Source organism: Hyperolius riggenbachi, chromosome 5 (genome assembly GCF_040937935.1).
Source record: "Hyperolius riggenbachi isolate aHypRig1 chromosome 5, aHypRig1.pri, whole genome shotgun sequence".
NCBI lineage: Eukaryota > Metazoa > Chordata > Amphibia > Anura > Hyperoliidae > Hyperolius > Hyperolius riggenbachi.
The window spans coordinates 244,450,154-244,474,786 of record NC_090650.1 but is presented as its reverse complement, the minus strand read 5'-3'; positions in this window follow the sequence as shown (position 1 = coordinate 244,474,786).

Here is a 24,633-nt window from a genome sequence, read left to right as displayed (position 1 = left end):
GAGCATTTTTGAGACAATGAGTGGGCTAGATTGAGGGGGGGAGGGGACGGTGGGGGGCTAGAGAGTGGCAGTTTAGGAGACACTGGAGGGGGGGGGGGCAGAGAGTGGCATTTAGATTACTTAAAAACATGTATTTCAAACCACACAGATATGAGGGGGCACACTTACGTTCCTTGGCCTGCTTCCTGGCTGGAAACTTGTTATACTCAGGAACAAATTGTTTTGTGATCTCCTCCCATACCCTCCTGGCATGCTGTAGGTCACTATAGAGGTCATTCTTCTTATCATACAGCTCTGGCCGCTCTTGGATGGCCATAATGAAGTCCTCCACATTGATGAAGCTCCTGGGCATGATGGCTTCCCCCCTGTCTCTCCCAGCTCGTAAACAGGAAGCTGTCAGAGATGACGTTGAGGGGAGGAGAAGGAAGTTCAGGCTTTCCGTTTTGTCATCCGTTTTTGGTGCTATTTTGCCTGTGGAGATGGAGTAGCGTTTTCCCATTGCTTTCCGCTACCCATCCGTGTATCCGTGGTCCGTGAAAATGCAGCAGATCCGGACCTTCCGTTCAGGTTTTGAAAACGGGTCCCCGCAAACGCAGACGGATCCGTTTTTTACTTGGGTGAGGCTGGCTGCTATTATCAACATTAGTATCCGGGACTCCGTTTTTCATCCGGTTTGAAAAACGTAGCCACGGATACGTTTCCGGACCTAGTGTGGACTAGGCCTAATTGAGGTTTACAGTTCATGCATTGTTTGCATACATTGTGACTTCTTCAATGCAGTTTGTATGCTCCATGGGAGTTAGTTTCATATGATAGCCAATCCTGGACTGATTTACTATAGTAGTCTTCTCTACCATGAGGAGATTGCTTTTATGGTTGTTATCTGGAATTCCAGGGTTTTGAGTGACTAAGGAGGCAATTATATTTTCACATTAGTGATAAGGGTTATGGAGAATAGTTTTCTATATGATACATCAAACAGGCATGTATAAACTGTCTATGCTGTTTATTTTAGACAAAATTGGTTTAGAGATTAGAAACAATTAGGTGTTGTAAATAAGCAAAACTATAGGGAATCAGGAAGGGGGCAAATACATTTGCATACTACTGTGTTTACATTTTGGAAACAATGTGTAGGATGCAAAAGATGCTAAAGAGTTACTGTGAGTCATGGGTGGCAGTTGAATGCATACTTAAAATATTATCTGCTTTTTTTGACAATTTATTTTGATTTTCTGAAATTCAATTTCCTAGCACACAGCGTTCTAAGTTCATGCTAGGGTTAAGAAATCAGATGTAGTTGCGTTAACTACATTTTATAGAAATTACCAGTAAAGGAAACACTGCTGGGACAATGCACAGAACACAATGCAGTCATGAAAGGCTGCACTATATTTTCTTGCAATGTTTTATGGACATAAAATACTGTGGAAGACTAAATGTACTTAAAGCGAACCTGAAGGGTTCAAAAAAGCTTACCACTGTAGAGGGAAGGCTCTGGAGGCTCTAGAGGCTTCCCTGATGTCCCAGACTCCTCTGCTGTTGACTTGAACCATCTTCCTTTTTACAGCAGCGCTCCCCTCCATGAGTGTGGCTGCACTGTGCAGGTTCCAGTATGATTCAGGCACAGAGGAAAAAGGCCATGCATGAATGTTTCCAAGAACAAATATAGTAGTGAATAGTAATACAATATAGAACATGTTCACTAATGGTTGTTAACATAGTGCATTTATATATATATAAATACTAAATAAATACTAAATAAATAATAATAATAATAAAGTAGGTCATGCTTGAGTACCTTTAATAAAAGCCTGTCTTAAAAAAGCCACCATGAACCCTGATGAATAACTCATCTGCATTCACTGCAGGGAGAAAAAGAAAGGTCCCAACAGGACTCAGTTTAATTAATTAGGAAACAATTCTAAAATATTATTTTTCCTCTTTAAAAACCTATTTGTGCTGGGTTTGTCTGATTCCTAAAAAAATACTGTGAGTAGTATAGTGCCCATAGCTGTATTCAGAATTGTGTTACACCCCCCCCCCCCCCTAAACGAATAAATAAATGCATTAAATAATTAAATACTAGACACTCTCTTTGCACTTCCTCCACTTTTTCATTTTGGTATGTGTTAGTTACTTGCTTATGCATTAACCCATTTTGGACACCAGAATCTTACTCCTTTGTCAATGATGATTTCCAGAGAATCAAACTCTCCTGTGCCCTTTATGTGCAGGTTTACTTTCCTCTTCTGAGTCTCTTGGATTCTTGCTTTGTCTATTTTCTCAGTTCTTTCCAGAGTTCCTTTCTTTTCTATGGGAAAACCAGGCCTTGTGTATTTAACAATAAAAACATTATTGGCATTTTAGTGTGTTATAATAAAAAGACTGATAGAAGATTTTGCTGAAGAATCCAGACTGAGGGCCACCCCTAGATCAAGCATCAGTTCATTTGGATTCCGCAGCCAGCTGTAGCTTCTATTCTATCATTGAACTGTTATTTTCTGGCGTGCTTACCTGCAATGCATGTCCTACTATTGAGGACACTAGTGGTAGGACCATGGTTGATACACAGGAAGCTTGCAACTGACTCCATGACTTATAGGGATGGTCGGAAATGCCAATTTCCGATTCCGTGGTAAATCCGCATTCTGCCATTGCCAAATACCGATTCCGCTTTCCGCTACCAATTTCCGCATTCCGATGCGGAATTTCCGCCGGAAATCGCGGAAATTCCGCCCGACTTTAACATCGATTTTCTCAAAAACTATAAGGTCTTTTTGAAAACTTTTTTTTGCATCTTGTTCAGGAGATTCTGTTTAACAAACCCTAAAAATTTGGTGTTTCTATTAACCGCTAAATTCGGCGGATTTTTACTGTAATGTAAATGCAGAAAATAGGCAGATGCAGATTTTCTGCATTTTACATTACAGTAAAAATCCATCGACTTTAGCAGTTAATAGCAAATCCCCCGTAAGTCCTAGAAACACTTAATTTTCAGGGTTTATTAAATAGAATCTCCTGAATAAGATGCAAAAAAAAGTTTTCAAAAAGACCTTATAGTTTTTGAGAAAATCGATGTTAAAATCGGGCGGAAATTCCGCGATTTCCGGCGGAAATCCGCCTAATGCACTTGCATTACCGATTTCCGCATTCCGATGCTGAAATGCAATTTCCGATCGGAATTTCGGAAATTGCATTTCCGCGGAATCCGAATGAGCATCCCTAATGACTTACACACTTAGCTATTCATGTCACAAATACTTGTGCTTTCAATGACAACTAGAATCAGGGATTGTTGCAGCCAACTGAGGCCTCCTAGAGTGACTGTGTTTGTTTGGTTATTTCTGATGCCTGATCTGAGTGTGGTCCTCATTCTGGTTCATAAACATGTTCCACACTTAGGAATGCTTGTAAAATTTCAAAATTAAAACAAAAATCAGTGGCATTAGTGCAAACTCACAGCCCTCAAGCTCGTGTTCCTGAGTAAGGTAATTACTTATGGTTGTTTATATGGGGAAAGAAACAGATTATACTTGTACACAACTAAATAAGGCTGTTGTCCATATTTGGACCCATCCAGGGTGGCTGGATGGTGTAATGGTTAAAGGCTCTGCCTCTGACACAGGAGACCAGGGTTTGAATCTTGGCTCTGCCTGTTCAGTAAGCCAGCACCTATTCAGTAGGAGACCTTAGGCAAGTCTCCCTAACACTACTACTGCCTATAGAGCACGTCCTAGTGGCTGCAGCTCTGTCGCTTTTAGTCCGCCAGGAGAAAAGCGTGATATAAATGTTATTTGTCTTGTCTCTGTAAAGTTCCTAAGATAAAATGAGTTGTGAAATCCAGTAAAGATCTGTATATGGTTACATATATTTTAAATGTTAAGATTTTCGCTACAGAGGTCCTTTAAATAAGACACAACCCTAAAAGGCTTTAGAAGTATGTACAGTGGTATTAATACACTTCTAAAGCCTTTTAGGGTTGTGTGTAAACATATACAATTAAGAAGCATGTTTCTTCCAGAGTAAAATGAGCCATAAACTACTTTTCTCCTATGTTGCTGTCACTTACAGTAGGTAGTAGAAATCTGACAGAACTGACAGGTTTTGGACTAGCCTATCTCTTCATGGGGGGTTCACAGGGATTTTGTGAGAACTAGCAGGACCGCCGCCACCGCTGGGCAGCATGGCGGCGGTCTCCACTTCCCAGCCGGCTGACTCCGTCACTCGTGCGGAGCAGCCGGCACACTCTGCGAGGGACACCGCCGCCGCGACTGGCGACACGGCGGCGGGTCTCGCATGGCGGCAGGCGGAATTTTCTCCGCAAGCGGATGCGGACCCGGGGCCTGGCCTCTCCTCTTCTCAGAGGCAAAGGGTCGCATGCGCGCGCGCTAGGAGGCAGGACTTTTACCTCCTACATAGGAGGCTCAGCTGACTCACTAGTCAGCTGACCTCAGGAGGTGTCCTGATTGGTTGGGGCTCTGGGGCGGCGCTGAGTAGCTCTCTAGCTACAAATACAACTTGCCTGTCAGTAGCAAGTTGTCTGCTGTTGTGAATACACTGTTGTGTTAGCGCTCAGACCTTAGTGCAGTGCCCTGGTGTTGATACTAAGGTTTTCACACCTTAGCTTAGGAATATTATTGTATATTGATCTGTGTTTTGACTCTGGCTATCCCTGACTACTCTATCTCTTGCTGGTCTTGTACCTTTGCCTATCTGATCCTTGTTGCCGACCTCTGCCCGTTTACCGATTACTCTTCTGTCTTCTGCTCCTGTACTGTTGCCGTCATCTCTGTTGCCGAACCCTTGTCTGTCTGACCCTTCTCCCTTCAGTGGAACGTCTCCCACTGGAGGGTCATCTCTGAGGCTTGCCTCTCCGAGACGCCTGCCCCAAGCAGACGATTACTGCTAGGGGTCGAGGTTCCTCACTCAGCCTGGTTAGAGGATCTCACTCACGGGGTTCCCATTCAGAGGTAACCACACCTCTGAGGAATTACCGTGAGGTGGATATTTCCACACTTCTGTTATTTTACTGTCTTTATTGTGTTACTTTTGCTGTCGTGCCCAGAGGTTAGCAATATATCTGTATTATCTGTGATTCTGCAGATCACCATTAATCGGGGATATATGTGCATTCTTGGTGATACTGCAGATCACCAATAATCAGATTCTCTCTGTGTGCTAACATATATCATGACAGATTTCTTTATTTTCAAAATGCACTTAGTGAATGGCAATTGCTCTGTCCAACTGCCAAAAAAGTGTACGGTGAACAGGAAGGCTGGCCAGCATCTTTGTATAAATCTTTTTCAGGGAGTGTTTTTTTTTAAAGAATAAAGGTCATGCTGAGAATCCCCTATGGAGAGATGGACTAGCCCAAAACATGTCGATAATTATACTACTTACTGTAAGTGCCAGCAACATAGGAGAAAGGTAATTTATGGCTCATTTTACTCAGGAAGAAACATACTTCTTATTTGTATGTATTTTAAATTTTAAGACTTTCACAACAGTGCCTCTTTAAAAATACAATCACAGCTGTTGTTACCAAGTGCACTTGGAGTTTCACTTCCTTAAGTGTGGCTTAGAATCATCTTCACTTGTCATCGTGTTTTACATTATTTACTCAAGGCTGTCTGATCTATAAGTCACAATATTTTTTTTTACTGCATTCATTAGAGCAAACTGTCACTTATTATTATCACTTCTTACTCTGTACAACAGTCATGGTGCATTTGTGAATTTCAATATTAACTAAAAACTGTCAAAATTATACTACTTTTGCCCCAGAGGTTCAGGGCTGATGAGATTGCCACTGTCATATACATAGGTGGGAAGGTTGACTTCTAGAATCCATTAGTGACTGACCACTGGTAGATTATGTTTTTTTGATTAACAGTGCTAATAGAGGAAGTATTTAGTGCATTCTTGCTGTCTTTGTAACTCAAAATCTGAAGCAAAGACCTTTTTTTTATAATGCACACAAACACACACATTTGGGAGCTTTTTTTTGGCAGTGGCTAAATCATTCACATTTTCCTATTGTTATTGTTGCAATCTCGAGGATCTAGGATAATTTGGATGACTGCAGGATGTAGTAAAGTATTCAGCATCTGTCCAGGGCAATTTGTAGGCATAGGAAAAGTAGGAAAAATATATATGAGACCCCCTTTTAGAGAATATGTCACATAATGACCTTAATAAATACACTTGTAGTTATAGTATCACACTAATATAATAAATGTGAAAGTTTGGATGTTTGTTACTCAATCACGCAACAATGGTTGAACGGATTTTAATGAAATTTGGCACACACACAGTAATAGGTAATGACCTGGAATAACATACAGGACTTTTTTATCCCCATAACCAAAAAATGGACAGAGACAAATATAAATTTCACTGGGAAAATGTAAACAGCAGCCATTCTTACATTGTTAATGGTAGGGCTCTCAAACTTTGCACAGTTGGTCACTGGGTGAATGGGATTAATATTCAGAAAAGTGGGTGGAGCCTACAAAAGCCAATCAAAATTCACCTGTTGATTTTCAAGGGGAATATTTAATTGCTGCCATTCTTGCACTGTTAATGGCACAAACCTCAAACCTGGTACAGTTGGTCATTGGGTGACTGGGGTTCAAATGCATAAAAGGGGAAGGAGCCACAGCCAATCAGATTTGTTTCATTTCAATGCAAATTATTGATGCCAAAGACCGCAAAGCTCACAAACAAGGTCATTGAGTAAATGAGTAATTGTGTGTTAGGGTAAAAAAAAGGGGGCAGAGCCAACACCAGCCAAATACATACCCGTGCAACACCAGGCCATCAGCTAGTTTGTACATAACTGATGTTAAAATGGCAAAAGTGATGGAAAAGAATAGTTATTTAAGTTTAGGGCAAAGGAGCCACAGAGTGCACTACATCTAGTCACCTCATTAGCACACAGATCATTACCCAAGTAGCATAACAATGGTGCTGTGATGAATTTAATCAGCTAGTTAAGCTTTTAATTGAGTTTGTGTAGATTCATAGGACAACATCTAGCGATGTAAATCTTGATGCTAAAAGTAAAGTATTGCATTACAGAATAAGGTTGTTATTTGTTTTTGATCACAGCCCCAAATAGGGCTGCTTGAATTTGGACCTAAAAAACAGCAATATTATCCAGGAAAATGCTGCTTTTTTTGGTGCTATTCCCATATTGCCTTGCAGCCCCATTGGGCCCCCCCATAATATCTAGGGCCCTTCAATCACAGGGGGATCCTCTCCTCCCAGACACCACAGAATCACAGGCAGTCTTAGCCCTTTACAAGCAGAGGGCTTGTGAGCTGATCTTTGCTAATGACATAGCTCCTCTATGTCACTGGCTGCAGGTTTTGTGAACTTCAATTGTTGCTTTATTGCTAATGGACAGATACATAGGTAGGCAGACAGACAGACAGACAGATAGATAGATAGATAGATAGATAGATAGATAGATAGATAGATAGATAGATATATAGATAGATAGATAGATAGATAGTTTTCTTTTGCTGATAGAGAGAGATATAGATAGATTTCGATGGATTAATACACAGATAGATAGGTTAATCATTTAATAGTTTTTTGCAAAAATTACACCCAAAAATTGGTTATTCTGCTATATTATCTGCCCCTTTAGGCCAGCAGTGTTCATCATTATCAGAGTTGATAGCACAAGAGTTGTTTGCAGGGTGTGGCACAAAACAAATCTTGCAAAAAGTACCCAATAAAATATTGTTCTCCTACTATGTTATCTGTCACTTTAGGTCCGCAGTATTCATTATTAGAGAAGGCCTGAACCTCCACTTTTCGGTTCGCAAACCTCCCGCGAAATTTCGGTCCGCCCAAACTTTCACGAACCGCAATAGACTTCAATGGGGAGGCGAACTTGGAAAACTAGAAACATTTATGGTGGCCACAAAAGTGATGGAAAAGATGTTTCAAGGGGTCTAACACCTGGAGGGAGGCATGGCGGAGTGGGATACATGCCAAAAGTCCCAGGGAAAAACCTGGATTTGACGCAAAGCAGCGTTTTAGGGGCCGAAATCACATTGAATGCTAAATTGCAGGCCTAAAGTGCTTTAAAACATCTGGCATGTGTATACATCAATCAAGGAGTGTAATTAGCGTACTGCTTCGCACTGACACACCAAACTCACTGTGTAATGCACTGCAAACAGCTGTTTGTGTAGTGACGGCCCTGCTGGACTGGTGCGCGCCATGGCAAGAGTACAGGCCGTGGCGGTTTTCAAGCCCATATGGTCGCCGGGCTAAGGTAGCTGAATGACAAAACAGTGACTGTCCAGCTGATCAAATTTGGTCTGTCCACAATGAAGCAACAACCTTATTATCTTGGGTGTGCCCCCCCCGGGATCAGTGAATAATGGCGCACAGCGCCTATGCATTAAAAAGATATGCTTATCGCGATTTATCGTTAGTACTGCATAATAATGGCACACAGGGAAAAAAGAAGAAAAACGGCACACACTAACGTTATTTATCAATAGTGGCACACACTAACGTTATTTATCAATAGCGCCCTACATAAGCCAAACTGCAGACGTTATTTAACTGCAAAACGGTGAATGGATTTAATGTAACACTGTCAAGGTTAGGATTAGGCACCACCAGGGGGGTCTTAGGGTGAGGCACCACCAGGGGGGGTCTTAGGGTTAGGCACCACCAGGGGGGTCTTAGGGTTAGGCACCATCAGGGGGGTCTTAGGGTTAGGCACCATCAGGGGGGGGTCTTAGGGTTAGGAACCACCAGGGGGGGTCTTAGGGTTAGGCACCACCAGGGGGGTGGTTAGGGTTAGGCACCAGCAGGGGGGTGGTTAGGGTTAGGCACCACCAGGGGGGTCTTAGGGTTAGGCACCACCAGGGGGGTGGTTAGGGTTAGGCACCACCAGAGGGGGTTTATGGGTTAGGGATAGGTACAGAGAGGGTTCTGTGTGTTAACGCTAAATAACGATAAGGCTTTAACGCTAAATAACAATAAGGCTTTAACGTTAAATAGCGATAAGCGGCAAACGGATTAGCGGCAACACTGTGCGCCATTATTCACAGGCGCCATTTTCAGATGGAAGCGCCCCCCCCCACCCGAGACACTCATATAGCCGGCGGTCATTGCTTCATTGTGATACACAAGCCCCTTCACTGCGGCAAGGTAATGATCACGAACGTGAATTGGCACATGTACTTGCCTTTTTTTTTTTGTTGAAGCCACAGTGCAGCCAGAAAAATTAGGCAGGCATGTACATGCACCAGAAAAATGATTATAGCGGCCGCTGCTAGCAGCGGCCTTAAACATTCAGGAATCCGCCTAGAGTCCTGGACCCTGTTGGTGGTGACGGAGAAGGCAGTCAAGCGGCCTGCAGGCAGAGATGCTTTGTGGGGAGCGACTTAGTCTTTGGGCAGGCAGTCACACGGCGTGCAGGCAGAGATGCTGTGTGTGGGGACTGACTTAGTCTTTGGGGAGGCCTGACCGTGCTTTGCAGACCAGGTGGTCAGATGGTCCCTTGACCCAACGCTGTGTGCCAGAGATGACACCACTTGTCTTTCAACATCACGGTACAGTTTGGGTATCGCCTTTTTTGAGAAATAATTGCATATCTTCCACTGCGGTGTGTGGATTTGCTTTTGTGCGCTGCTTTCCCTCAGATGGTCATCCCATTGCAGTTTGTGCTTTATAATCATGTGCCTTCGTAAGGTAGTTGTCCCTATGTGGGTCTTGGTCTTTCCACGGCTCAGTTTTTGGTGGCAGAGAGTACAGATGTTATTGCTCTCATCTGAGGCAGACACACAAAAACATTTCCACACCGCTGAGCCCTGGGATGACGGCACTTTGGTGGTGGCAGCCAACTGAGTGTTAAGTGGGGTGCCAGAATCAGAGTAGGAGGAGAAAGATATGTTACGCTTCCGTGCGGAAGCTGAGAAAGAGGAGGTGTTCTGTGTTAAATAGTCAACTACGTCCTGACAATATTGGGGGTTGATGGCACGTGCCTTCTTCTGAACACTGTACTTTGGTCACGGGCCGCACGAAATCACGGCAGCATGACCTCGATTAGACCTGCCAGGTGGCCTGCCTCTGCCTTTTGTTTTGTCCATATTGGGGGGGGATGAAGTGAAAAGTATGCACTGACTTGACTAATACAATGTGCAGTCACACAGGTGCAGTTAACAGGTATGCATAGAGTGGTATATCACACTGCATGCGCTCACGTAGGTAGGTGGGTACACTGAAGTGAACAACAGGTAGTAGGTATATGCAGTGATGGGTATTACATGTGCACCTGTCACACACAGACAGGTACCAGATAGGCACAGTGATACTGCGTGTGCTCACGTAGGTAGGTGGGTGAACTGAAGTGAACACTACAGGTAGTAGGTATATACAGTGATGGGTATTACATGTGCACCTGTCACACACAGACAGGTACCAGATAGGCACAGTGACACTGCATGCGCTCACATAGGTAGGTGGGTGCACTGAAGTGAACACTACAGGTAGTAGATATATACAGTGATGGGTATTACATGTGCACCTTTCACACACAGACAGGTACCGGATAGGCACAGTGACACTGCGTGCGCTTACGTAGGTAGGTGGGTGCACTGAAGTGAACACAACAGGTAGTAGGTATATGCAGTGATGAGTATTACATGTGCACCTGTCACACACAGACAGGTGCAGTGACACTGACTGACAGGGCTGTATATAATGCAAGTGGGCCACACAAAAGAAAAAAAAATAGATCACAAGAACAAGATTGTCTCTGAAAAGAGCTGTTGAGGGGTGCTTTTTAGCAATAACAATCAGCCTAACTAAGATTTCCCTATGAGAGTCTGCAGAAGCTATCCCTTCACTAATTACTGCAGGCACATGAGTGAGTCCACTGCCTGACACTACCTGCCTTTTATTAGGGGGGGGGGGGCTCCAGGAGGGAGTGTAGCCTAATTGGCCACAATGTGCCTGCTGACTGTGATGTAGAGGGTCAAAGTTGACCCTCATGATGCACTATGGGGGCGAACCAAACTTCCGGAAAAGTTCCCAGTTCGCCGCGATCACGAACCACGGAAGTTCACCGGGAACCGTTCGGGCCATCTCTATTCATCATCATCACAGTTGAAAGTGCAAAAATTGTTCACAGATTGTGATGCATAACAAGGTTAGCAAAAACTGCCCAATAAAATGTTTTTATCCTGTTATATTATCTGCAGGGCCGCCACAGCAGGAAGAAATGATGTTGTCCCCATAACCAATGCAAGGCTATATGCCAACATCTCAGACATGCGCCTCTAGGTGTACTGAGCTGAAAATCCTAGAAGAGGAGGAGGATGTAGAAGAGAATGAGGAGGAGATTGCAGGACCAGGAAAAAGGGAGGAATGGTAGAGGAGGTTATGGATGCTGCATGGCATCCATCCCACTCACAATAAATTTCCCATAGATGGAAAGACCAGGCAGAGGAAGAGGAGGACCCTGTGCTGCTTTACAACCCACAGGAATCAAGATTAACATTAGATTTGTGCCACTTGACTGCCTTCTTGAAGGAGTGCATCAAGAAAGACCCACACAGACAGCACAGCAAGAGCAATACTGACAAATATTGGATTTCTGCTACACTGCTCGATCCAAGCTAAAAGAAAACCCATAAACCAAGTTCCCACACCTTCTCCTTTGCTGCAGCAAAACACATACAGATTTCTTTTAGTTTTCCTGTAGCTGATTAAGTGATCAATTTTTACTTTCTTTAGTGGGATAATTGCATCTAGTATGATCAGAATGTCCTAGCTAATAGAAAGGTACTGATCACGGTAAAATAGTTAGACAAGGGGAGGTGAATCTAGGGCTAAATATGTAATAGGGCCACATCACTATATTACTATAATGAAATGATCTCTGTATCCCTCCAGTGAACTAAAGAAATAACATTTTTATGCAAATTACAATTAAAACAGTTTAGCCTGAAGGGTGGTGATAGAAGGGAAGACTGCTCTGAACCATCTGCTAATTAAAGCCATGGCAGCCTGTTATAAATAGTTAAACTTTCAGGTCAGTTTTGACCTCTGTGGTTAGTTATGGCATCAAAATTTAAAGTGTGTTACACATTTTAAATGAGATTATAGAATTAATAACAATAGCTACACCAGACTGAAAAATTATCATCACTTAGCATCATGCAGCTTATTTTTAAGGTGAGATCATCTTCTTGTCTTCCAGATATATGACTATGCTCTGTTAACTAAGGACCTCTGGCTTTTTTTTTTCATCTTTTCACTTGCCAAATCCCAACCACTGTGATTGGCTCATAGTGATCAGGAGGTCAGGAGCCAATGAAAACGGCTGCTGATCGAATTACGGAGCCCAGCTGTCTTTAGACAGCTGAGTTCTGAGGCACCAGGGATGTGCTATTGCATCCTATGTTTGGGCACATTAAAACTATGCCACATCAGGCTTAAGCAACCACAAGTGTGGCTTATTTTTAACTACACGTGGTCCTGAACATTCTCTGAAACGCTGTATGAGCAATGTTCCATATTTCAATTATGAAAATGCTCTGACAACTCTTAACCTATTTATAACACTAATATATTAAAAGAGCTTTGATACAAGACAGCGGTGCCGGTCCTTTCTGTTTTATATAACACTAATATGAACATTGTTACATACTTTTGCTATCAAGATGTTCTGCTAAATCCTAAATTTCTGCTACATATTTTCGCTATTAACTTGTTCTGTAAATCTCTGAACTGCTGCTTAAAAACGTTAATATTTCCATTACAGACTATGCTCTGCAGATTTTTGAACTCATGCTATAACATGTATATATTTATGTTATAAACATGCTCTACTAATATCTGAGCGACTGCTACAACACCATTATATATTTCTATTATGAACATTTTATTCTAATATCTGAAGTGCTGTTTCAACACTGTTACACATTATTTGGTATTATCTTCAAGTCTTTAATACTCTGTCTTCTAGCATTTGTTTAAATCCCCTGTAGTTTGATCCGATCTAGTGTCTTCTTTAGAGCTGTCTGGGGTATTGATTTCAAACTCAAATCACACCTCAGCTTAGTCTGCTCGTTAAGATGCAGTCAGCCTGTTGCTAAGCCAGGAAGTCAGTTATTATGATATCATAATTTAAAAGTAAATCACCCATTTTTACAGTGATCATAATATTATAACCCAAGAATAAGACCAGATTGAAATACCATGTCCTTCAATCTTCATATCCTGGAAAATTTGACTTTCGAGTAAAAAATGCCTTTGAAAATAATTTTGTAATACATTTGTGATGTATCAAGATTTTTTGCAATTTAAAATGTTTTGCGATTTGTCGTGTTAAAAGGAGTGTTTTTTAAAGTTTTTTCATGGTAGAAGGAGTGATTTTCCAGTTTTTTTGCAATTTTTTTTTTTGTGGAAAAAAATATTTTCCTTTGTCCATATTGTGAAAATACAATGCATTTTTTTTCAAATATATTCTCAAAATCAAAAATAGCATTTTTCAATGCAAAAATGACAAAAAATATCACAAGCAACACTGTTTATTGTATCTTTTAGATAGAACATACTGTTAGTTTTTAAACTGCTTCATCAATGCTTTTATGTATATCTGTTTTGAACATTACTAATTCCTAAACTGCTTCTGCACTACAATACTGTTACTGATCTCTGGATAATCTCTCATCTTATGCTTCAGTACCATTCAATTATTTAGTTATTCATATATGTCTGATACACAACTATGAAATATTGCATATATATTGGAATAAATAAATAAAAATCCATTGTTTTTTTATCATGTAAAAGAAAAAGAACAGGCATAGGTTATGGTAACATTGATTGCCAAACTGTTCTGTCTAATAAGGGAATCAAATTAAATCAACCAATTTACAGTAAGAGGTCATTAAATTGTAATTGTTGCCATCTGTAAAAAGCATAATCTCCATTCTGAAGCATAGTTCCCTTAGATTTATTGACTTACTTTGCTCAGTATTTGGGAGGTATCCAGGAGTCATTTTTCTAATAAATGTTATACAGATAGTCCCCTACTTACAAACGACTCAAGTTACATGTTTCATACATACTAAATTGTATCCATGTAGAAGATATACACTATTGTTTTTGTTATTAATTATTTTTGTTGTAATTTAGGTGGGCTAGATGAAGCATCAGAAATAGCAGCAGAGGTATAGTGGTGGGGAGGGAGGAAATTAGTGGTGGAGGGACAGATAGCACCGGTGAGTGATCAAGGCATAATAGCACAGCGATCATGAACATTAAGGCAAACATATAGGCAATAAGGTAAAGGTTCAGTAAGCAAAGATACCAGGGAGGCGGATGAGGGAGGATAGGGGATTTTGCTGGGCAGAAGGCTAGTGTTCAGGAGGATATCTTGAGGGTACAAGGTGTTCCCAGGCCTGTAGGTTCTGGTGGGAAAAGTTTTGTAGTGAAGGCCTGATGGGAGGAGGTTGAAGTAACAGCTGGCAGGATGGGCGGGGTCATTTGATATTTTGTTGGCCCTGGTCCTCAGTCTTGAAGTGTTGAGGAGGTCCAGTGGTGGCAGGGGTGACCCAATAATACTCTCTGAAGTGTTGATTACTCTTAATAGGCTGTGCCTGTCCATTGCAGTTGTGCTTGCATACTAGACAATAACAGAGGAGCAGAGGATAGACTTGATGGTGGCAATGCAGAATCAGTTCACACAGCATTCCAAACATCTTTGGTTGCAGAACAGTATTTGCTGGGCCTTCCACTGGACTTTGTGTATGGCAGGAGTTGGATAGTCTCCCTAGGTGCAGCGATCAGGCGTGATGTTAAGCTGGGCAGCTCTGTATCCACTGTAGTACAAAGATAAGAAAAGAAAAAAGCACTATCAGCTATTATGTAAATATGGCGTAGGGCCATATCCAGGATAAGTCTCACCTCCTTTAGATGTGGCTGTGATTGGATAACAGTCTGTAGTAGCGTTTGTCCTACTTGGTAACGGGGAACCAGGCTCTCAGACTGCAGCGGTGGAGGTGGACATGCTTCCCTCTCGCAGCGGTATTGATGGTATCCCCAGCATGTATTTCAGGCTTGCAAGGAGGCCGCAATGGGGAGCAGCCAGTATGCTCTACTCAGTCACTAGCACACATAGTGTAGAAGTTGTAAAACATCAGGGAGCAATCTGCTAGGTTGCTGGCAGCGTATAGCATATGCTATGGACAGTGCAGAATCATAGGTAAAGTAAATCGATTTTATTCACAGACAACGGTTCACAGAGGTCCTCCCTCTGTTTCATCAGGTCTTTGAGCTCTTGGAGACCTGATGAAATGGAGGGAGGACCTCTGTGAAATGTTGTCTGTGATTAAAAGCGATTTACTTTACCTATGATTCTGCGCTGTCCATAGCATATGCTGAACGCTGCCAGCAACCTAGCAGCAGTGCAGCATTCTTATTCCACAGCTATCGCTCCCTGAGGTTTTACAACATCTACACTCTGTGTGCTAGTGACCACTGAGTAGAGCGTACTGCTCCTCATTGCGGCCTTCTTGAAAGCCTGGAATACATGCTGGGGATACCATCACCACCGCTGCCAGAGGGAAGGATGTCCACCTCCACCACTGCAGTCTGTTATCCAAGCACAGCCACATCTTAAGGAGGTGAGGCCTGTCCTGGATAGGGCCCTACGCCATATTTACATAATAGCTGAAATCGCTTTTTTCTTTTCTTATCTTTTCCTCTGGACTTTTGTGCTGTTCTCTACACATTTCAGATCGTTGGTGATGGTGATGCCTAGAAAACGAATGCTTGGTACCCTGGTGACATTATGGAGACTGGATTGAGTGTTGGTGGGAGGCACAATCAATTCAGCAGTTTTGCTGTATTTATGACAAGTGTGTTGTCTTTTCACAAATTGCAGATTTGCTCCATCTCGTTGCATTATGCATGCTCTCTATTTCTCCTGATGAGGCCAAGAATGGTGTTGTCATCTGCAAATTTGATGAAATTGACAGAGTTGGCCAATGAGGTACAGCTGTTTGTGTACAGGGAAGACAAGACACACCTTTGTGGGGTGCCTGTGTTGGTGGATCTTTCATGGGAAGAGAAGCTGCCAAGCTTAACTAGTTGTGTTCTGTTGGTGAGGAAGTCCTTGATCCATGCGCATAGGGTGAGATCGAGTTGTACAAGGTTGTCATGCAGGATGTTTGGACATATGATCATGTTGAAGGCACAGCTGAAATCTAGGTAATGGATTTTGGTGTAGGTGTCAGGTCTGTCAAGGTGTTCTGGGATGTATGCTAGAGTGATGTTGATGTCTTCTTCTATGGGTCTGTTTGCCCTGTACGCAAATAGGAATGGGTCCAGGAAGGCATCATTGGAGTGCTTCAGATGAGTGAGAACTAGTCTTTCAAAGATTTTCATGACAGTGGGAGTCGGGAAGGAAGTTTACTCTTTTAACAGTAATTGGCCTAAGCCTGCAAAGGTTTTTTGTGTTCCCTGGATCAACGGCGATATATGTGGGTTCCTTTTTTTTTTTTCTTATTGAACTTGGTGGACAAGTGTCTTTTTTTTCAACCAAATTAACTGTGTAACTATGGCCTGTAAAGTTACCTGGAAAGGCTTAGATGGCAGAAATAAACAAGATGCAATCTGTTCCTACCAGGTGGGCATTTTTAGGCATAGGCATTACAGGCCCCTGCCTGGTTTTCCATTGGTCCTGTGAAGCGCCTTGCCCCTGAGTAAGCCTCGACCCCTGAACTAAACCCATCCAAAATAAACCACACCCCAAATAAAACTCTGCCCCCACCAGTGTTTGTACCTCTTTCTGTTCCCTTGTGCCTCCTTTTGACTCTTTGTGAAACCTTCAGTCTGCCTGTGCCACCTCTACCAGTATGTCCCTCCATCCCCCTGTGCCCACTTCTATCTAATTTTGAGCCTCCTTCTGTCTCCCTTTGTGCCTCCTTCTGTCTCCTTGTGCTACCTTTAGTCCCCCTGTGCCACCTCTGCCCTCCTGTGCGTCCAGAGATGGACTAAAGTAAAACAGTGCCCTTGGCAAGCAAGGATTTGGGGCCCACACTTGATGGCCACCTAGAATTTTTGGCAAGATGTGATGGGTGTTAGCATAAACTGGGACCCTAGACTCTCTCTTCAGGCCCTAGACATCTGCCTAAGTTGCCTTGTGGATGATCTGGCTCTGTGTGCATCCCTCTGTGCCTCCCTCTGTCCCACTGTGCCTCCTTCTGTCCCCTTTGTGTCTTCCTCTGTTCCCTTTTCCTACTAATTGTTCCTGTCCACCTCCTGCGCTCCCCCAGTCCAGTGTGTAAAGGCAGAGTATAGAGTAGCAGAGGCTGTACTCTAACCTTCCCTCTAAAGTCCAGTGCTGTTCATGTGCAACCAATCTGTCTGTTTTCTGCCTCCTTCTAGTGCTGGCTCTCCTCATGTAACGTGTAACCACACTACATGCGGTAGGAGAAAGTGGGCACTAGGGCGAGTGGTGAGAGGACAGGTGGAAGCACAGCACTGGACTCCAGCGGAGAAGTGAGAGCACAGCTTCTCTGCTCTATACTTTGCATTTACACACTGAGCTGCGGTAGTGCAGGAAGGGGGTATGCAATGAAATGCGACAGGATTGACGGGTTGTTTGTATCTTAGGGACCCCCTGTATTATGCATCCACCCTATACGGCACATGGTTTATATTCTCTAGTGTCTGGTGTTTTTGGTTTTTTGGGGGGAGGGGGGGTGACACAGAACTTCTTGCCTTGGGTGACAAAAAGACGAGAAACGCTCCTGGTTTGTACACAAGAAAGCATTTTAGTGAAGAAAATGTTACAAGTAAAATAATCAGTGCATTTGTTTACTTTTTGTGATGGGATCATGGGAACTGCTGCTAGTCAGAATACTGGTAGTGTAGTGTATCCAATATTGAGTATTGAGTTTATGATGAACTTTTCTACTAACTGTAATATGTTAACCCTATGTTCTGAATTAAAAATCCTCCTTCTCTATCCCCTCACCCAATCTCCAAAACCCACACCTAACGCTAACCTGTGACCTTACATGTTCTTTGATCTATAGTGGTGTTTTCTGGCATTGCATACAAGCTAAACCCAGCACTTGGCTGTAAAACATCTGAACTTTGGCCACACTGTACCTGATAGCCAGTGTGCAGCTATATAATAGTCATGTTCTGACTATACAATACTTGATAGCTAGCACTCAGCTTAGGCTATACTGAAGCTTAGCCAAGAACTGGTTATATAATCTGTAATAGTGGTGCTCAAATACCCCTTTTTAAAATTCGAGTTTGGTCGAATTCGAATAGTAAATTATTCAAGGTCAGTCGAATATTCGAGTCGAATAATTTTTACTATTCGATTCGACCTCGGACTTCGAGCTCACTATTCGAGTCGGTATTCAAGCTCATTATTCGAGCTTACTATTCGAATTGGCCTTAAATAGCTTCCAACACTTGTTTTGAGGGTGAATGATGCAAGAAACATCTTTTTCTCCAAGTAACAACAGCAAGTGATTATGTGGGGATGTTCCTTTAAAAAAAAAAGGTGGAAAGAGAAGTTGTGTCCAGAATTTTGTTCAGTACTGTATATACTTCTTCTTCTTTATCTTCTATATCTTCTTCTTCTTCTTCTATATCTTCTTCTATATCTTCTTCTTCTATATCTTCTTCTATATCTTCTTCTTCTTCTTCTTCTATATTGTCTTCTTCTTCTTCTTCTTCTTCTTATTCATCTTCTTCTTCTTCTTCATCTTCTTCATCTTCTTCATCATCATCTTCTTCTTCTTCTTCTTCTTCATCTTCTTCTTCTTCATCTTCTTCTTCTTCATCTTTTTCATCTTCTTCTTCATCTTCTTCATCTTCTTCTTCTTCATCTTCTTCTTCTTCTTCTTCTTCTTCTTCTTCATCTTCTTCATCTTCTTCTTCTTCATCTTCTTCATCTTCTTCATCTTCTTCTTCTTCATCTTCTCCATCTTCTTCTTCTTCATCTTCTTCATCTTCTTCTTCTTCTTCTTCTTCATCATCATCTTCTTCATCTTCTTCATCTTCTCCATCTTCTTCTTCCTTATCTTCTTCTTCTTGATCTTCTTCATCTTCTTCATCTTCTTCTTCTTCTTCATCTTCTTCTTCTTCTCCTTCTTCTTCATCTTCTTCTTCTTCTTCTCCTTCTTCTTCTTCTCCTTCTTTTTCTATATCGTCTTCTTCTTCTTCACTTATTTCTCTTTTCAATTTTTTTTTTAAAGAAATGCAGCTATTTTTGAGCGTAACAAATAGCTGGTGGCGCACGCATGTTGGAAGCGCCATTGTATGTGCTCCCTGGCAGTGGAAACACACAGACAGCAGGAGGTAAATTCAGCAGCAGGAGGAGGAGGATGAGTGTGTGGCAGGCTGGCAGCAGGCAGTCAATGAGGCAGGCAGCGTGACATAATAGCCCTGGTACCTAGCGGTGATACCAGGGCTGTAAATAAACACAGCAGGCAGGAGGTCCCAGACAGCGGTCGTGCAGCCCACATCGTGTCCAATACACAACTGGGACAACACAGTTTTCAACCCGGGCACCTCTGAAAAATTAAACCTTTTTTTTTTTTTATGTTTTTTTGGTTTTGTTTGTAAAACAAATTACACAGATATATAGCTATTTTTTGACGTAATAGCTGGTGGCAGAGTGGCAGCAGAATGTAATTCTGTGTACCCTGGCAGTGGGAAACACAGACAGACAGCAGCAGCAGTAGGAGGAATGGAGGAGTAGTGTGAGTGTGGCAGCAGGCAGGCAGCGTGACATAATAGCCCTGGTATCTAGCGGGTGATACCAGGGCTGTAAATAAACACAACAGGAGGTCCCAGACAGCGGTCGTGCAGCCCACATCGTGTCCAATACACAACTGGGACAACACAGTTTTCAACCCGGGCACCTCTGAAAAATTAAACCTTTTTTTTTTTTATGGTTTTGTAGTTTTGGTTTTACAACCAATTACACAGATATAACTATTTTTTGACGTAATAGCTGGTGGCAGAGTGGCAGCAGAATGTAATTCTGTGTACCCTGGCAGTGGGAAACACAGACAGACAGCAGCAGCAGCAGGAGGAATGGAGGAGTAGTGTGAGTGTGGCAGCAGGCAGGCAGCATGACATAATAGCCCTGGTACCTAGCGGGTGATACCAGGGCTGTAAATAAACACAACAGGAGGTCCCAGACAGCGGTCGTGCAGCCCACATCGTGTCCAATACACAACTGGGACAACACAGTTTTCAACCCGGGCACCTCTGAAAAATTAAACCTTTTTTTTTTTTTTTATGGTTTTGTAGTTTTGGTTTTACAACCAATTACACAGATATAGCTATTTTTTGACGTAATAGCTGGTGGCAGAGTGGCAGCAGAATGTAATTCTGTGTACCCTGGCAGTGGGAAACACAGACAGACAGCAGCAGCAGCAGGAGGAATGGAGGAGTAGTGTGAGTGTGGCAGCAGGCAGGCAGCGTGACATAATAGCCCTGGTACCTAGCGGGTGATACCAGGGCTGTAAATAAACACAACAGGAGGTCCCAGACAGCGGTCGTGCAGCCCACATCGTGTCCAATACACAACTGGGACAACACAGTTTTCAACCCGGGCACCTCTGAAAAATTAAACCTTTTTTTTTTTTATGGTTTTGTAGTTTTGGTTTTACAACCAATTACACAGATATAGCTATTTTTTGACGTAATAGCTGGTGGCAGAGTGGCAGCAGAATGTAATTCTGTGTACCCTGGCAGTGGGAAACACAGACAGACAGCAGCAGCAGCAGGAGGAATGGAGGAGTAGTGTGAGTGTGGCAGCAGGCAGGCAGCGTGACATAATAGCCCTGGTACCTAGCGGGTGATACCAGGGCTGTAAATAAACACAACAGGAGGTCCCAGACAGCGGTCGTGCAGCCCACATCATGTCCAATACACAACTGGGACAACACAGTTTTCAACCCGGGCACCTCTGAAAAATTAAACCTTTTTTTTTTTTTTATGGTTTTGTAGTTTTGGTTTTACAACCAATTACACAGATATAGCTATTTTTTGACGTAATAGCTGGTGGCAGAGTGGCAGCAGAATGTAATTCTGTGTACCCTGGCAGTGGGAAACACAGACAGACAGCAGCAGCAGCAGGAGGAATGGAGGAGTAGTGTGAGTGTGGCAGCAGGCAGGCAGCATGACATAATAGCCCTGGTATCTAGCGGGTGATACCAGGGCTGTAAATAAACACAACAGGAGGTCCCAGACAGCGGTCGTGCAGCCCACATCGTGTCCAATACACAACTGGGACAACACAGTTTTCAACCCGGGCACCTCAGAAAAATTAAACCTTTTTTTTTTTTTTATGGTTTTTTGGTTTTGTTTGTAAAACAAATTACACAGATATATAGCTATTTTTTGACGTAATAGCTGGTGGCAGAGTGGCAGCAGAATGTAAATCTGTGTACCCTGGCAGTGGGAAACACAGACAGACAGCAGAAGGGCAGTACACAGCAGCCCGCTGTAGTTGTAAAATGTGTGGCTGCAGGCGACGTAATAGTCAAAGTGAACCAGGCTGGCTTAGTGAGCAGGAGCGAGGAGGTGGTAAAGGGTGGTAAGGCACATTAACGATGGTTCTAAGTTCCGGCAGCCAGTTCATGTCCCCCTCTCACCGACAACTGTACACACACTCTATTTCCTTCTGAATAGTTATATACTGTAACTGTACTAGGACACTCACTGACTGTCACTGTTCATAGGCTAGCTCCTGCGTGTGCGTGCACTCACTGTCTGTGTACTGTAGTGTACACACACTCTATTTCCTTCTGAATAGTTATATACTGTAACTGTACTAGGACACTCACTCACTGACACTGTTCATAGGCTACTAGCTCCTGCGTGTGCGTGCACTCACTGTCTGTGTACTGTAGTGTACACACACTCTATTTCCTTCTGAATAGTTATATACTGTAACTGTACTAGGACACTCACTGTCACTGTTCATAGGCTACTAGCTCCTGCGTGTGCGTGCACTCACTGTCTGTGTACTGTAGTGTACACACACTCTATTTCCTTCTGAATAGTTATATACTGTAACTGTACTAGGACACTCACTGTCACTGTTCATAGGCTCTTAGCTCCTGCGTGTGCGTGCACTCACTGTCTGTGTACTGTACACACACTCTATTTCCTTCTGAATAGTTATATACTGTAACTGTACTAGGACACTCACTGACTGTCACTGTTCATAGGCTAGCTCCTGCGTGTGCGTGCACTCACTGTCTGTGTACTGTAGTGTACACACACTCTATTTCCTTCTGAATAGTTATATACTGTAACTGTACTAGGACACTCACTCACTGACACTGTTCATAGGCTACTAGCTCCTGCGTGTGCGTGCACTCACTGTCTGTGTACTGTAGTGTACACACACTCTATTTCCTTCTGAATAGTTATATACTGTAACTTTACTAGGACACTCACTGTCACTGTTCATAGGCTACTAGCTCCTGCGTGTGCGTGCACTCACTGTCTGTGTACTGTAGTGTACACACACTCTATTTCCTTCTGAATAGTTATATACTGTAACTGTACTAGGACACTCACTGTCACTGTTCATAGGCTACTAGCTCCTGCGTGTGCGTGCACTCACTGTCTGTGTACTGTACACACACTCTATTTCCTTCTGAATAGTTATATACTGTAACTGTACTACGACACTCACTGTCACTGTTCATAGGCTACTAGCTCCTGCGTGTGCGTGCACTCACTGTCTGTGTAGTGTACACACACTCTATTTCCTTCTGAATAGTTATATACTGTAACTGTACTAGGACACTCACTGTCACTGTTCATAGGCTACTAGCTCCTGCGTGTGCGTGCACTCACTGTCTGTGTACTGCACACACACTCTATTTCCTTCTGAATAGTTATATACTGTAACTGTACTAGGACACTCACTGTCACTGTTCATAGGCTACTAGCTCCTGCGTGTGCGTGCACTCACTGTCTGTGTACTGTACACACACTCTATTTCCTTCTGAATAGTTATATACTGTAACTGTACTAGGACACTCACTCACTGACACTGTTCATAGGCTACTAGCTCCTGCGTGTGCGTGCACTCACTGTCTGTGTACTGTAGTGTACACACACTCTATTTCCTTCTGAATAGTTATATACTGTAACTGTACTAGGACACTCACTGACACTGTTCATAGGCTACTAGCTCCTGCGTGTGTGTGCACTCACTGTCTGTGTAGTGTACACACACTCTATTTCCTTCTGAATAGTTATATACTGTAACTGTACTAGGACACTCACTGTCACTGTTCATAGGCTACTAGCTCCTGCGTGTGCGTGCACTCACTGTCTGTGTACTGCACACACACTCTATTTCCTTCTGAATAGTTATATACTGTAACTGTACTAGGACACTCACTGTCACTGTTCATAGGCTACTAGCTCCTGCGTGTGCGTGCACTCACTGTCTGTGTACTGTACACACACTCTATTTCCTTCTGAATAGTTATATACTGTAACTGTACTAGGACACTCACTCACTGACACTGTTCATAGGCTACTAGCTCCTGCGTGTGCGTGCACTCACTGTCTGTGTACTGTAGTGTACACACACTCTATTTCCTTCTGAATAGTTATATACTGTAACTGTACTAGGACACTCACTGTCACTGTTCATAGGCTACTAGCTCCTGCGTGTGCGTGCACTTACTGTCTGTGTAGTGTACACACACTCTATTTCCTTCTGAATAGTTATATACTGTAACTGTACTAGGACACTCACTCACTGACACTGTTCATAGGCTACTAGCTCCTGCGTGTGCGTGCACTCACTGTCTGTGTACTGTAGTGTACACACACTCTATTTCCTTCTGAATAGTTATATACTGTAACTGTACTAGGACACTCACTGTCACTGTTCATAGGCTACTAGCTCCTGCGTGTGCGTGCACTCACTGTCTGTGTAGTGTACACACACTCTATTTCCTTCTGAATAGTTATATACTGTAACTGTACTAGGACACTCACTGTCACTGTTCATAGGCTACTAGCTCCTGCGTGTGCGTGCACTCACTGTCTGTGTACTGTACACACACTCTATTTCCTTCTGATTACTGATTGATTATTGTAATTTCTGGTTGTACTTACTGTTACTACTTACTGTACTAATAGGGACACTCAGTCACTGTTCATAGGCTAGCTCCTGCGTGTGCGTGCACTCACTCACTGTCTGTGTACACACACTCTATTTCCTTGTGATTATTACTACTGATTATTGTAACTTCTAGTTGTACTTACTGACTCTGTTACTACTTACTTACTGTACTAGACACTCATTCAGTCACCTCGCCCACCAACCCACTCCATTAAAGTACCCCACTTTTCACCCGCCCTTTTAAAAAACTTTTGTGTTTACGCCCAAAACATCGAAGATGTCTGGAAGTGGCAGCCAGCGCGGTCTGGGCAAGGGGAAGGGCAGCAAGGGAATCAGGAGGAGAGGGAGCAGCATTGTGGCAAGCCGCGGGCGCGGCCGCGCCACCATGCACAGTTCCGCAGCAGCAGCAGCAGCGTCAGTGGCTAACATTCCTCCTATAGCCA